Source organism: Lathyrus oleraceus, chromosome 5 (assembly GCF_024323335.1).
Source record: "Lathyrus oleraceus cultivar Zhongwan6 chromosome 5, CAAS_Psat_ZW6_1.0, whole genome shotgun sequence".
NCBI classification, from domain to species: Eukaryota; Viridiplantae; Streptophyta; class Magnoliopsida; order Fabales; family Fabaceae; genus Lathyrus; species Lathyrus oleraceus.
This window is the reverse complement of record NC_066583.1, coordinates 372,406,765-372,422,625: the sequence shown is the minus strand read 5'-3', so window position 1 is coordinate 372,422,625 and position 15,861 is coordinate 372,406,765.

Sequence of the window (15,861 nt, the reverse complement as noted above, 5' to 3'; positions counted from 1 at the left end):
TGAACTGGACAAGGGTGACACAGTCTATACCTTGTGTTCAATATAGACATAAGGGCAAAGGGGTAATTATACACATAATTATTATCACAGGAGGTTTTGTCAGATCACATGACATTTTCGTGACTTGGGTAGCAGTGATGTGTTGCTAGATACCGCTCATTGTTTATTATGTTAAATGCGTGATTTAATATAATTGCCAACGTCGCGAAAACCTATAGGGTCACACACAAAGGACGGATTGATAAGAGATAGAGTAACTAAGGAACACCGTAAGGTACGGTGCACTTAAGTGGGAGACGAAATATGGTAAGGTACCAAATACTTAAGTGATTTTGGGCATATTATAAGATATGGGCCAAAATACACTTAAGTGGACTTTTTAGCTTGAAGCCCACTCAAGTGGTTCTATAAATAGAACCCCTTGGGTAGAAGCATTGTCACTCCAATACACTCAGACAGAAATTCAAGTAGGGACTTGGAATTTTGTTTCCCTCTTTCTCTCACTCAAAGCCTTCATTCATAACAGCTAGCACTGCGATTGAAGGAATCCGTTCGTGTGGACTGAGTAGAGACGTTGTCATCATTCAACGTTCGTGATCGCCCCGTGGATCTGTATCAAAGGTTTTGATCATTATCAGAGATCTGCACCAAAGGTTTGAATCGCCACAAGAGGTAACGATTCTATCACTGATCATGCCCATTCGTAAGGATCACTAAATGGAGAAATTTTTAAATTCCGCTGCGCCTTGGATGGCTATTCTCCAACAGTGGTATCAGAGCCACTTACGAAACCATGAATCTGATAACTGTTTTTGTTCTGTAATAATATGATTAAAGACAGAATGAATCAAAGGTTAATCGATCAAGTTACATATATGTGATATATGTAATCCTGATGCAAAATACATTATATATGATATAGTGTTCTCGTTTCGTTCATTCAAACCCTCGATGATTGTTTTCCTTTGAGCGATCAATGGTCATTTGCTTCTTGATCCGACATTAGTATGGTGAAGCAATGACGTGTTGATCAATCATACTGAATTAACAATCGAGATGTGTTGGACGGTCTGAAATTGGTGCATCAGGGTTAGTGACGGCACAAGGGTTGTGTTGTCAGAGAGTTATGCGATTGGGGTTTGACTGCACAAGAGTTGTGCTTTCTAAACACTTTTTGGAACAGTGTTAACCGGTTAGCGCAATGCGAAATAATTTTTTTTAAGTTTTCAAACAGTGTTAACCGGTTAACGCATTTGGTTAACCGGTTAACGCAAGGCGGAAAACAGTTTTCCAAGACATTTTCAAATGGTGTTAACCGGTTAACGCATTTGGTTAACCGGTTAACGCAAGGCAGAAAACATTTTTTTTCAGATTTCAAACAGTGTTAACCGGTTAACGCATATGGTTAACCGGTTAACGCAAGGAAATTTTCACCCGTTCGGCTAACTCAGTGCTTTAAAAGTATCAAGTGTTGATACGAAAAGCGACATCGATTTTAAATGAATTGTTCATTAAAATGTGATGATCGGTCGTCGAAATTTAATTTGATTTTAATTAATTAAAGGAATTAATAATAATAATAATAAAGTGTTTATTATTGTCTTGTGGTGATCGGTTATGGCCTTAGTTTTCCTTTATTCTGCTTTGGGTTTTAAAATACGACCTGCGTGTCGTGCCTCTCTCTTAATCTCCCAAATGTAACTTCTTTTCTCATCTCACTCCCTCGTATGTAAAACGAGTTTCTTTCATGTAATGTAATGATATGAAGAAAGCAAAGAAGTCAGTGCCAAAGGAGGACAACCTTGAAGATCTTGCTTGGAGAAGCTTAGATCGTTGTAGGTTAGCTTAGGTTCTCTCATTGGCTTGGGAGAACAATTGCGCTAGGGGCCATAACTGTTTCATTATGTATGTATGTATGTTGATGCATGTGAATGTATGTTGATGCATGCGAGAGACGGTTTATATGATAAACAAGCCGGTGAGATCAGAAAAATTGCAATTCCCTCAAAATAAATATTAAGTTTTAAGCTTTCCAAGTTTTAACACTCATCAAGACTAGTATCGAATAATGTAGGTTTCGCCTACGCGAGGTGCATGTTCTATATTAGTAAGGTGCGAAGGGATAATTGTAATATCCAACTGTTAAAACAATGGGTCAAACTTAACTAAACAAATTATAATAAGATTATATATATGTTTAGAAGCAAGAGTTGGGAATGATCCATATGATGGATTGGAATAAGGAGTTATTCACCCAACTGAAATTTTCGAGAGTTGTATGAGATACAATTGGAAGGAGTTCCTACCTAAATAACCTAGTTTTGTGTAATCCGCCTACGCGGACTTAGAACGAAGTGAAATATGGATCTCGACCCACTAGAAAATCTTCCAACGGGATTTTCCGAATCAGATGATGAGGGTCATTTGTTTTGAGTAAAATAGTGGGAGCATGTTTAATTAAAGGCCTAATTAAATATGTCAATGATACTTATATTTTCATTAATCCTTGTGTAGATTACCATGACAACAAACACCTCTAACAACATATTGCGATCAAACCTTAAGAAGGAAAAATTGTCTGGGACAAATTTTCTGGATTGGTACCGAGACATGAGGATTGTCCTCAAACATGATAAAGGGAAAGGCAAGGAAGTTGCCAAACCCAAACCCACTAGTGCTGCTTTGAAGCCTAGTGGAAGCATAGAAAAGGAAGGCACCTGCTTCCATTGCGGTAAGACCGCACACTGGAAGAGGAACTGCCCAAAGTACCTGGAAAATAGGAAGAATGGAGTAGAGACTCCAACTTCAGGTATTTTTGTTATTGAAATTAATTTATCTACTTCTGCATCATGGGTATTAGATACTGGATGCGGTTCTCACATTTGTACAAATGTGCATGGACTGAAAAGGAGTAGAGATTTGGCAAAAGGTGAAGTCGACCTACGAGTTGGCAATGGAGCAAAGGTTGCTGCCTTAGCCGTAGGAACTTATGAATTGACTTTACCTAGTGGTTTAATAATTCAGTTAGAGAACTGTTATTATGTACCAGCAATTAACAGGAATATTATTTCCGTTTCTTGTTTGGACAAGTTCGGTTTTTCATTCATAATAAAGAACAATTGTTGTTCAATTTATTTGAATGATATATTCTATGCTACTGCTCAAATGAACAATGGATTATATGTCCTTGATCTAGAAGTGCCAATTTATAACATTAATACTAAAAGGATGAAACCTAATGAGTTAAATCCAACTTACCTCTGGCATTGTCGATTAGGCCACATAAATGAGAAACGCATTTCCAAACTCCATAAAGATGGACTGTTGGACTCTTTTGATTATGAATCATATGAGACATGCAGATCTTGTTTAATTGGAAAGATGACAAAGTCTCCATTCACAGGAAAAGGTGAAAGAGCTAATGATCTTTTGGCCCTCATATATACTGATGTATGTGGACCACTGAACATACCAGCCAAAGGAGGTTTTCAGTACTTCATCACATTCACTGATGATTTCAGTAGATATGGTTATGTGTATTTAATGAAACACAAATCAGAGTCCTTTGAAAAGTTCAAGGAATTCAAGAATGAAGTACAAAACCAACTGGGTAAGAATATTAAAACTCTTCGATCAGATCGAGGTGGTGAGTATTTAAGCCTAGAGTTTGATGACCATCTGAAAGAGTGTGGGATCCTATCCCAATTCACTCCTCCTGGAACACCCCAATGGAATGGTGTGTTTGAGAGAAGAAATCGAACCCTGTTGGACATGGTCCGATCCATGATGAGTCAAGTCGATCTTCCAAACTCCTTTTGGGGACATGCGTTGTTGACCGCAGCTTACACACTTAACCGTGTTCCATCCAAAAAGGTTGATAAGACACCATATGAGATATGGAGTGGTGAGAAACCACATATGTCTTACATGAAGATTTGGGGTTGCGAAGTTTATGTGAAACGACAAATTTCAACTAAGCTTGAGCCCAAATCTGACAAATGCTTATTTGTGGGATATCCTAAAGAAACAAGAGGATATTACTTCTACAATCCTTCTGAGGGAAAAGTGTTTGTCGCTCGAACTGGAGTTTTCCGAGAAAAGGATTTTATTTCCAAAGGAACCAGTGGGAGGAAAGTAGAGCTTGAAGAAATTCAAGAATCACAAGGCATCGATACACCTATGGAGGAATTAGAGCAGGAAACACAAATGGTTGTGGAAGAGCAACCTGCTCAAGTAGAACAAGACCAGCGTAGGTCAGGCAGGATACGTCACCTACCTGAGAGATATGGATATCTCATAACAGATCAAGGTGATGTATTACTCATGGATCAAGATGAGCTTGTGACCTACCAAGAGGCCATAACTGGTCCCGAGTCTGAGAAGTGGCTAGAGGCCATGAAATCCGAAATAGATTCCATGTACACGAACCAAGTTTGGAACTTGGTAGAGCCTCCTGTAGGAGTTAATCCTATAGGATGCAAGTGGGTCTTCAAAAAGAAGACTGACATGGACGGTAAGGTACATACCTATAAGGCAAGACTGGTTGCAAAAGGATATAAACAAATTCATGGTGTTGACTATGATGAAACCTTTTCACCAGTTGCAATGCTTAACTTTGTTCGGATTTTACTTGCTATCGCTGCATATCATGATTATGAAATATGGCAGATGGATGTCAAAACTGCTTTCCTTAATGGGAATCTTCTTGAGGATGTGTACATGACACATCCTGAAGGATTTGACATACCAGAAGAAGCCCATAAGATATGTAAGCTACAACGATCAATCTATGGATTGAAGCAAGCTTCCAGAAGCTGGAATCTTCATTTTGATGAAACGGTAAAACAATATGGATTCATCAAGAACGAAGATGAGCCTTGTGTCTACAAGAAGGTTAGTGGGAGCATGATCGTGTTCCTGGTGTTATATGTAGATGACATATTACTCATTGGAAACGATGTCCCTACCCTGCAACAAGTAAAGACTTGGTTGGGGAAATGCTTTTTTATGAAGGACCTAGGTGAAGCAGCCTATATATTAGGAATCAGAATCTATAGAGATAGATCACAAAAACTGCTTGGCCTAAGTCAGAGTACATACATAGACAAAGTACTGAGACGCTTTAATATGCATGATTCCAAGAAATGATTCATACCTATGCAACATGGCCTGTGTCTATCAAAAACACAATCCCCTTCAACTAAGGAAGAAAGGGAACGCATGAATAAGATTCCATATGCATCTGCAATAGGATCTATCATGTATGCCATGTTATGTACTCGACCAGATGTCTCGTATGCTTTAAGTGCAACGAGTAGGTACCAATCTGATCTTGGTGATGCCCATTGGGTAGCTGTTAAGAATATCCTTAAGTACTTGAGAAGGACTAAGGAATCATTCTTGATATATGGAGGTCAGGAAGAGTTGGCTGTAATTGGTTACACTCATGCTAGCTTCCAGACAGATAAGGATGACTTTAGATCGCAATCTGGTTATGTGTTTTGCTTGAACGGTGGCGCTGTGAGCTGGAAAAGTTCGAAGCAAGATACAGTTGATGATTCTACAACCGAGGGCGAGTATATTGCTGCCTCAAGTGCAGCAAAGGAAGCTGTTTGGATCAGGAAGTTCATTAGTGAACTTGGCATAGTCCCTAGCGTTGTGGATCCCATTGGTCTCTATTGTGATAACAATGGTGCTATCGCACAAGCTAAGGAGCCTAGATCTCACCAACGATCCAAACACATACTTAGGCGTTATCATCTCATTCGAGAGATAATAGATAGAGGAGATGTGAAAATATGTAAAGTACCTACACTTGACAATATAGCTGACCCACTGACAAAGCCTCTTGCGCAGCAGAAGCATGATGGCCATACTAGATCAATGGGCATACGGGGTATGCCTGATTGGCTCTAGTGCTAGTGGGAGATTGTTGGTGTAAGCCCTAGAGGCCAATACTTTTGGTACTTGTATCGAATTATTTATTAATAATAAAAGGCATTTTCTTTATTATGGTTGATTAGCTAGAATAGATAGTCCGTTTAATGTATTAAGTGTGACTTAATCATGAGAACACATTAAACATAAGGGCACTATTCTTAAAGTATCCGTAGTCGAGCTTTAATGTGAAGTGGGATAACATTAAAGCATTAAGACTATTATGTTTGTAGACTGATGATCACATCTCATGGATCATGGATAAAGAGTTATCAAGTCTTAAACATAGGTATGAATATTAGGAGTAATATTTATACCGGATTGACCCGCTATGAGAATACTATATAGAAAGTTATGCAAAGTGTCATAAGTTATTCTCATGGTGATAATAGTGTATACCACTCTTCGACCTGAAACCACTATGGATCCTAGATGTAGAGTCAAGTGCTTTGTTGCTGATCTAACGTTGTCCGTAACTGGATAACCATAAAGACAGTTGATGGGTACTCCACGAAGCATGCTGAGGGACATGAGTGTCCTAGATGGAATTTGCCAATCCTGCGTAACAGGATAAATGTCTATGGGCCCAATATTGAACTGGACAAGGGTGACACAGTCTATACCTTGTGTTCAATATAGACATAAGGGCAAAGGGGTAATTATACACATAATTATTATCACAGGAGGTTTTGTCAGATCACATGACATTTTCGTGACTTGGGTAGCAGTGATGTGTTGCTAGATACCGCTCACTGTTTATTATGTTAAATGCGTGATTTAATATAATTGCCAACGTCGCGAAAACCTATAGGGTCACACACAAAGGACGGATTGATAAGAGATAGAGTAACTAAGGAACACCGTAAGGTACGGTGCACTTAAGTGGGAGACGAAATATGGTAAGGTACCAAATACTTAAGTGATTTTGGGCATATTATAAGATATGGGCCAAAATACACTTAAGTGGCCTTTTTAGCTTGAAGCCCACACAAGTGGTTCTATAAATAGAACCCCTTGGGTAGAAGCATTGTCACTCCAATCCACTCAGACAGAAATTCAAGTAGAGACTTGGAATTTTGTTTCCCTCTTTCTCTCACTCAAAGCCTTCATTCATAACAGCTAGCACTGCGATTGAAGGAATCCGTTCGTGTGGACTGAGTAGAGACGTTGTCATCGTTCAACGTTCGTGATCGCCCCGTGGATCTGTATCAAAGGTTTTGATCATTATCAGAGATCTGCACCAAAGGTTTGAATCGCCACAAGAGGTAACGATTCTATCACTGATCATGCCCATTCGTAAGGATCACTAAATGGAGAAAATTTTAAATTCCGCTGCGCCTTGGATGGCTATTCTCCAACACAGAGATCATACACCCTACTCTCTCCATTAGTGTTTGATTCATCCTTTCTGCTAAACCATCCAATTGAGGAGTTTTAGGAGGAGTCTTTTTATGTGCAATACCATGCTGCTTGCAATAGGAATCAAATGGTCCACAATACTCCCCACCATTATCTGAACGAACACATTTTAGCTTCTCGCATGTCTGCCTCTCAACCAAAACATGGAATTCTTTGAAATTTCCCAACACTTGGGCTTTTGTCTTCAAGGTATAAACCCCTAGTTTCCTGGAGCAAACATCAATAAAGGTAACAAAATAAAGTGCACCACTAAACAATTTTACTTTAAATGGACCACAAACATCCTAATGAACCAATTGAAGCAACTTTGACTTCCTTGAGGGAGGATGTCTCTTGAAAGATACTCTAGTCTACTTACCAGCCATACAATGAGAACATTTCTCCAAATCTACATTCTTTAATCCAGTAAAAACATCATTTTGGCCAAAACATTCAGCCCCTTTTCACTAATATGACTAAGTCTTCGGTGCCACAAAGATGCTTCCATGTCGATAGCATTCACATTGTACCTAACAACCAAAGCTTTTGTCCGATACTGTTTAGAAAGCTTTTCCCCTATAGCCACAACCAAGTTACCTTTGTTAAGTTTCCACTTTCCAAAACTAAAGTGATTATCATAACCACAATCATCTATCATATGCATAGGGATCAAATTAAAGCGGACATATGGAGCATGTTTGACACCTCTAAGCAACAATTACATTCCCATGTTGGTTTTCAAGCAAACACAACCAACATCAATTACCTTAGATACACCATCATTACCCATCTTCAACACTACAAAATCACCAAAAGTATAAGATGTGAAGAAATCCTTCCTTGGTGTAACATGCAATGCAGCACCATTGTCAACTATCCACATACTCTCGTCTGATACAAGATTAACAGACTCATGATCACATAGAATAACAAGATCATCACTAGTAGCAATAGTAACATGATCATAATAATGACTTTCATGGTCTCTTTACTTAGACTTACCCTTATTGCCTTTGTTATCTATTTTCCACTAATAACAATACTTCTGTACGTGTCCTATTTTGTGATAATAATGACACTCCAAATTCTTGTATCGTGACTGGGACTTGCTTCTACTATTCTCTCTACCACTCGGTTCCTTTTGATGACTTCTCCCCTATTTTCAGTGACAAGTACCTCGGGTTGAGATGAAGAACCACGTGTCTTCCTTCTCATCTCCTTATTAAGAATACCACTCTTATCCATTTCCAAAGAAACAACACCTTTTGGAGAAGAAGTTATGATAGAAACCTGAAACATCTCCCAAGACTCTGGTAAAGATAGTAATATAAATAGTCTCAAAATGTCATCATCAAATTTGATAATCATTCCTGACATCTGATCAAGGAGCCCTTGAAATTCACTTAAGTGATCTAAAATAGAAGTCGCATCATTATACTTCAAACTTATGAAGCTATTTAACAAGAACAATTTATTATTCCCTAATTTATAGGCATACAAATAGTTTATCTTCTCCCATAAAGTTTTTGCATGTGTCTCATTAGCAATATGATTATAAACATTATCTTCTACATATTGTCGAATAAAACCACATACCTGTTGATGTTCAAACTCTCATTCTTCATCATACACAAAATTCGGCTTTGCAGAACTAAAAACTGGTAAATGAAATTTCTTCACAAATAGTAAGTCTTTCATCTTTCCCTTCCATAAATTTTAATTAGAACCATTCAATAATACAATCTTCATCTTTGTATTTGACTCCATCATTCAAACAAGTAAAATAACCCTTAACCAAAAGCTCTGATGTCATTCTGATGAGAAATTAAGACACGATAACAAACCAATACACAGCGGATATAAAATTCCCCAAACTTGTAGGAACCTTGAGGATCAACAACAAATATAAGACGACAAATCGAACAAATAAAGGCACAAAAGAACACCAATATTTTTAACGTGGAAACCCCCTCAATATGAGAGTAAAAACCATGAGTCGTCCATACCAAAAAAATAACTCCATTATAATCAATTAAGAGTACAAGAGAATCTTAAAGTTATTCACAAACTAGTGCTAACAACCGCAAATCACAAAACAAACTAGCTTACAAATAAGAATAAAAAAGATGAAAATTTCCTAAATCTAAAGCTTCAGTGTGAAACAAATAACTCTCACCTCAGACATTGTTTTGAAATTCTTAATGGTCAAAAGTTAGATATATGTGTTACAAACCTTCCTTCTAATTTAAGTTCGATCTGACGGTTGACGAACCAAGTATCATTGATTTTAGTGAGTCTGGTTGCAGAAAAATGGGAATGAGTTTCTCTCCTTTTTTCTCTCTTTTGAATCTTTATTTTCTCTCTATCTCTCTCAACCTTAAATTGATCGTCTCCACTTAAATAATTTAGACAAATGAGATAATCATATTTGGGTCTTTCTCCATATAGGAAGGGAGCCAAAACCCAACAAACATTTCAACACTACAACAAGTAATACATACTATGACGCTCATTTCACCATGATTGTGTGAAGAACCATTGTGACATCTTAAAAATCAATCGCCTTCACTTTATTTATTTTTAAATTAAAAAAAATAAATAATATATATTTTACCACGGTAGGATATATATAACAACGATGGGGAAATTTTGTAAAAGCCATGAGTTCGAATCCTAGCGCCTGCAAATTTGTGATTTCTTTAATATTATAGTGGCACCTTTCCTTTTAGGCTTAATTCATCTTTTAGTCCCTCAAGTTAATTTATGGTTTCTATTTAGTCCCTCAATTTAAAAATGTTACAATATAGTCCTTTAAGACACCTTCGTTAGCCTTATATGTCCCTTCTATTAAATTCTAGTGGAAAAACGTTAAAAAATGCCAATGTGGCATATTGAATTATTGACATGGGATATTGTTATTGTTTTTTAAATTATTAATACACTTATTTTAATGTAAAGTATGAAATATCATTTTATCTTTTAGAAACATAATGTCTGAACTCTTCGCCTACCTCTACAAAAGCAGAATGTTATTTCAGTTTCGAACCCTAGTTCATAGTTCTACTCCCATTGTCTGAAATCCTAGTTGTTGCGAAGAAGAAGAACTTGGAGTGAAGAAGATGACAATAGTTGGAGCTACGAAGAAGACGATACTTATCAACTTTCACCATTTTTCATTTCCAATCTAAGGTACGCTTATGTGCTTACTATTTTAAAAAGCAAACCTTTAACATTTTGTCCTACTTTGAGGACACATTTCTGCATTATTTGGTGTGATTAGGTCATGATTGATAGGTTTGAGTGTGTTATCCATCATGGGGGTGTGTTTGTTGAGTTTAACAGATTAGGTTACAATGGGTTAGAGGAGGTTTGACAAGTTGACCATGATTTCTGGAGTTATTTTGTGGTGCTCGGTGGGTTAAAGGATTTAGGGTATCCAAAAATGGAGAGTTTGTGGCATTATGATGTAACGGATGATAATGAGTTAGTGTTTTTAAAAGATGATGCAAGAATAAATATAATGAAAATGATTGCATTGATCAATGGGAATGTACATCTATATGTCATGCATCCAGTTTATGGGAAAGAGAAAATGTTGTCTCTATAAAACAATGTAGGACCCAATGGTGTAGAAGAAGACAAATTGGAAGATGACACCTTAGATGATTTGAATAATGGTATAAAAGGGACTTTTGATGATTTGGGGACTTTTGAAGATTTGAATAATCTTGGTGACAAGTTTGATGAAGGAGGGACCACTGGTGTAGAAGATACAACTACAGTTGACCAAGAAGATTCATTTGAGAATGTTAATTTGAATGGGACCAATTAGGGTATTCAACAAAAAAATTCATGTCAGGATGTTAGTTTGAAGGAGGTCACTGTGTCTGAGGATGCAATAGTGGATATTGCTTTAGAGGGGACCACTGATTATATGGTATGTATTCAAAAAGATTCAATAGTCGAGGGACTTACTCGTAACCAGGATGAAGATAAGGGTCTGGAATATAACCAAGAAGATGAGGGGATGGAATGTAACCAAAAAATGGTGGTGGTAGTGAAAATGACAGTGCTTTGAATGTGAACTTTGAGGATTCTGATGAGGATGCTATAGGAATTGATGAAGAAACTGCTATGGATGAAGAGGATGGCAAAGGAAAGAGGAAGGCAAGGGAAAATTCAAAGGAAAGAGGAAGGGCAAAGGAAAAGTTAAAGGAAATTGGAAGGGTAAAGGAAAAGGTAAAGGGAAGGGGAAAGCAAAGGTTGGAAGACCAAGGAAACAAAGGGTGGTGGAAGAAGCAGTTGAAGGTAGTGGCTCAATTGATAGTGAAGATGAAGAGGTTCCAAAGGTTTTGTGTTAGGTAATTATTATTGTTAAGTCATATTTGATATGTGACATGAGTTATTCTTGTTAGGTACTGATGTGGATACGTTTGATATGTGATATTATTGTTAGGCACTTTTATAGCAATTTTAGGAAGAAGTTTCCAGGTGTTAAATTAAAGGAACTGGTGTGGAAGGTTGCAACTGCCACTCATGCAAATGCTTGGTAAAAAATAATGTGTGAAATGAAAAGTGTTAATGAAGAGGAATTCAAGCACCTGTGGAAGATTCCACCGAGGTTTTGGAGCAAATCAAGGTTTAGAACTAGTCCAAGGTGTGACACTTTGGTGAACAAGATGTCAGAGGAATTCAACTCATTATTTGTAGCAGCAAGAGCCAAGCCTATTATGACTATGATTAAAGAGATAAGAGTATACCTAATGCAAAGGTGGGAGTCCAACAGACAGAAAATTGCCAAATTTGATGATATCATTCTACTAAATAAAAAAAAGAAGCTGTAAAAGGAATCACAAAGAACAAACAAATTGATTGTTAGGTAATGCTTCATATTATTTTGAGACATTAACAATTGACTTGATATATCATTTACTTCATAATTGTCTTTTGCATTTGTAACAGGCATGCAGGTGAATTTGACTATGAGGTTAGGCATATATCATTCAATGGAGAAAAGTTTGTTATTCATTTATCAAAGCATGAATGTTAATGTAAAAGGTGTATGCTGGCAGGGCTGCCATGCTGTCATGTAATTTCATGCATGAAAGATCAGCATTTACAAGTTGATGATTTTGTGCCTGAATATTAAAAAAAAAGGAGTGTTGTGAGGCTTGCTATGCACCAGTGATTTATCCAATCAATGGGGAATCTCTTTGGACAAAAACAGATGCATTTAACCTGCAACCACCCCCCATAAAAAGGTAATCTGGTAGGCCCAAGAAGAAAAGGAACAAGGAGGCTAAAGAGCAAGTGAGAAATGAGTCACAACTCAAACAAGCAAAATTTGTTATCAAATGCAGTCGATGCCATAAGGATGGTCACAACAAGGCCACATGCAAGCTGCCTACAACTTCAACTCATCTTATCCCAACTGTTGCTACTACTGAGCCTAGCCCAACTGCTACTACTCATCCTACCCCAACTGTTGCTGCTACTCAGCCTACCCCAACTGTTGCTGCTACTCAACCTACTTCAACTACTACTTAGAGTCAGCCAACTCCAATTATTGTTGCTTCAAATCACTCATCACTACCTGCTGCTTCAACTCGACAACCTCCCAAAAAGAAAATGAGACTTCAAAAAGGCATAAAACCTGTTCTTAGCCAACCCTAATACTTATGCTTTGTTCTTAACCACTTTTGTTAGTTTTGTTATGTAACATATAGCTTACAATGCATATTTTGTTGTTTATGACTTATGGCTTATAATGCCACGTTTGTTGGTTGTGTTATATAACATATGGCTTACAATGCCTATTTTTTAGTTTCTGACTTATGGCTTATAATGCCACTTTTTTATGACTTATAATGTAACATTTTGTTATGACTTATAAAGAAACCTTTTGTTATGGCTTATGGTTATGTTACATTTCACTCATAAACTCATTACACAAAATTAAATTTGTTCTTATATGCTCATTGGAAACAAAAGTAACATTTCACTAATAACATCATGACAAATTCATTTCATTCATAAACTCATTACACATAGGTGCTTTTGTTCACCCAATGCAACCAACATACATAACAATGTTGACAGATATATTTAATGACAAATACATATAAAAGACAGATAAATTCATAGACTGATAAAATCCAAACCTAAAAATACATTGTTACAAATACAACATTCAACACTAAGCTCAATGTTCCAACCATAATGGACACTTTCAACAATCCTCTAGTCTGACTGATTTCATTCTTCAATTTGTACAGTTTCTTCTTTTGCCTTTGAATCTTTAAATCCCTTTCATCAACAATGTCGTCATCTAACCATTTAAAATAATTGCATCCCTTATACATATTATTCTTGTAATTTCTACAACCCCAAACTTTTTTTCTCAAAATTAACATTTTTCATGTCACCCATAGTACGAAGGACACTTTCTTCTTCGCAATAACATTCCCTCCTCTTCTTTCTACAAATAACCGACCAAGTTGTTCCAATAGAAACACTGCTTGACAACTTTGACATTGGAAAAGATGAAGTTTAAAAACCTAGAAACAAATACAAGATGAAAGTTTAACACAACCTTGATTTTAACGCATACAAGATACACTATGGGATTCAGGAAGAAAGTAAACACAACAACACAACTTGAATCACTTTCTGGAATCACATTCTGGAATGATGTTTGAATATCAAGAAATAAGTAATAGCCATGTTTGATACATGTGATGCCCTTAAATAATGGTTTTTTTTTATCATTTTAATGAGTCATTACACAGTTGGCACGCCACGTTGGCAAATACTAACGTTTTCTCAGCTAAACTAACGGAAGGAACCAACATTGCTAACAAAACTAATATTACGGGACCAAACTGTAACAATTTTTTATTAAGGGACTAAAGAGGAACTTAAAATTAACTTATGGGACCTGGGAACTAATTATGCCTTCTTTTTTAATTTATTTTTAAACTTAATATAAGCCACATTTCCCCACGGTCGAAATTTCCAATTGTGGTGAAATGTTTTCCTTTTTTTTTAATTTTTAAATTGTTAAAGAGTAGCGCTTTGTTAAAATTAAAATAAATAGGATATCACCACTGTTGCATTTTTCAATCACGGTGAAATATATTACTCTTATTCAAGAAACATAACTTACCTCTTGTCATGTCTCTTCAGTCTCTAGTGTCTTACGAAAACCATATTCAGCGTTTACGAAATAGAATCATAACAAGTTTATCATCTCCATTAACAAAGAGAACCCTAAACATGTATCATCTCCAACTTGTTCAACATTGTATTATCTCTATTTATCCACCATCATATCTTCTCAACCTATTTCTTCAACAAAACTTGTCAAACTCCACCAATATCGTTTCAGGTTGTATAAAGCAACAGTATCAGAAGAAAAAACTCAAAAGAGGAACATAAATGATACTTACAAGAAAGAAGATGAAACTCATACGATATATAGCTCTTTGAATTCTTCATCACATTTTTGGAACATAAAATATCTCTAACATGCATGTAACAGTATGTTGTTGAGATACTTTCAGTTTATGTTGTTGTTTTTGATGTTTAGTGCCTAAACCCTAAAGGTTTATTTGTTATTGTAAGTGATAATGTTAATGAAAGTTTTATGTTAGTTTTTTGTTGAGATAAGTGATATGTTTATCGATGTTATTGTTATTGAGATATGGAAGGTTTTGTGTTATAATTCGGTTGTTATTGGGATAATGATGGTTTGATGTTGGTGTTGTTGTTATTGAGATATTGAAGTTTTATTTTTATTGAGATAACGATGGTTGTGTTGAAGTTGTTATTGTTATTGAAATATTGAAGTTTTGTGTTATTGAGATATTGAAATTTTGTTGTTATTGAGATAATGAAGGTTTAGTGTTGTTGTTGTTGTTATTGAGTTATTGATGATTTTTTGTTATTGAGATATTGTAGTTTTGTTGCTATTGAGATAATGAAGATTTATTGTTATTGTTGTTATTGAGTTATTGAAGATTTATTGTTGTTGTTATTGAGTTATTGAAGGTTGTTGCATTGAATGATAGAGGATAATATTGTTGTTGTTTTTGTTTTTGTTTTTGTTTTTGTTGTTGTTGTTATTGTTAAGAGCCTAAAATCTAAAGATTTAATGTGTTGGTGTTATTTTTCTTTTGTTGTTGTTTTGAAAATAGATGAGCTATTCATCTAGTGTTACTCATACAAATGAGTGTTCTACTAAAGACAATAAAATAAAAATAAAATATAGAGGTGCTACAATGATGGCTAAATTAACAAAAGTCAGCATCTATGGTGATATTCTTTCAATCAAGTTTGATCATATAACTTGAACTTATTATGGTAAGATTGATTCCCTTTTAGGAGTTATGCGGCGTTCCTAGGACGTAGCAAAGTGAGTGTTTTGATAGATGATTGGACCAAGGTATAAACTGACTTGAAACAAAGCATATGGACATAAATTAAGGTATTAGTTGTAATTTATATGGTTTGATAGTATTTTTTTTA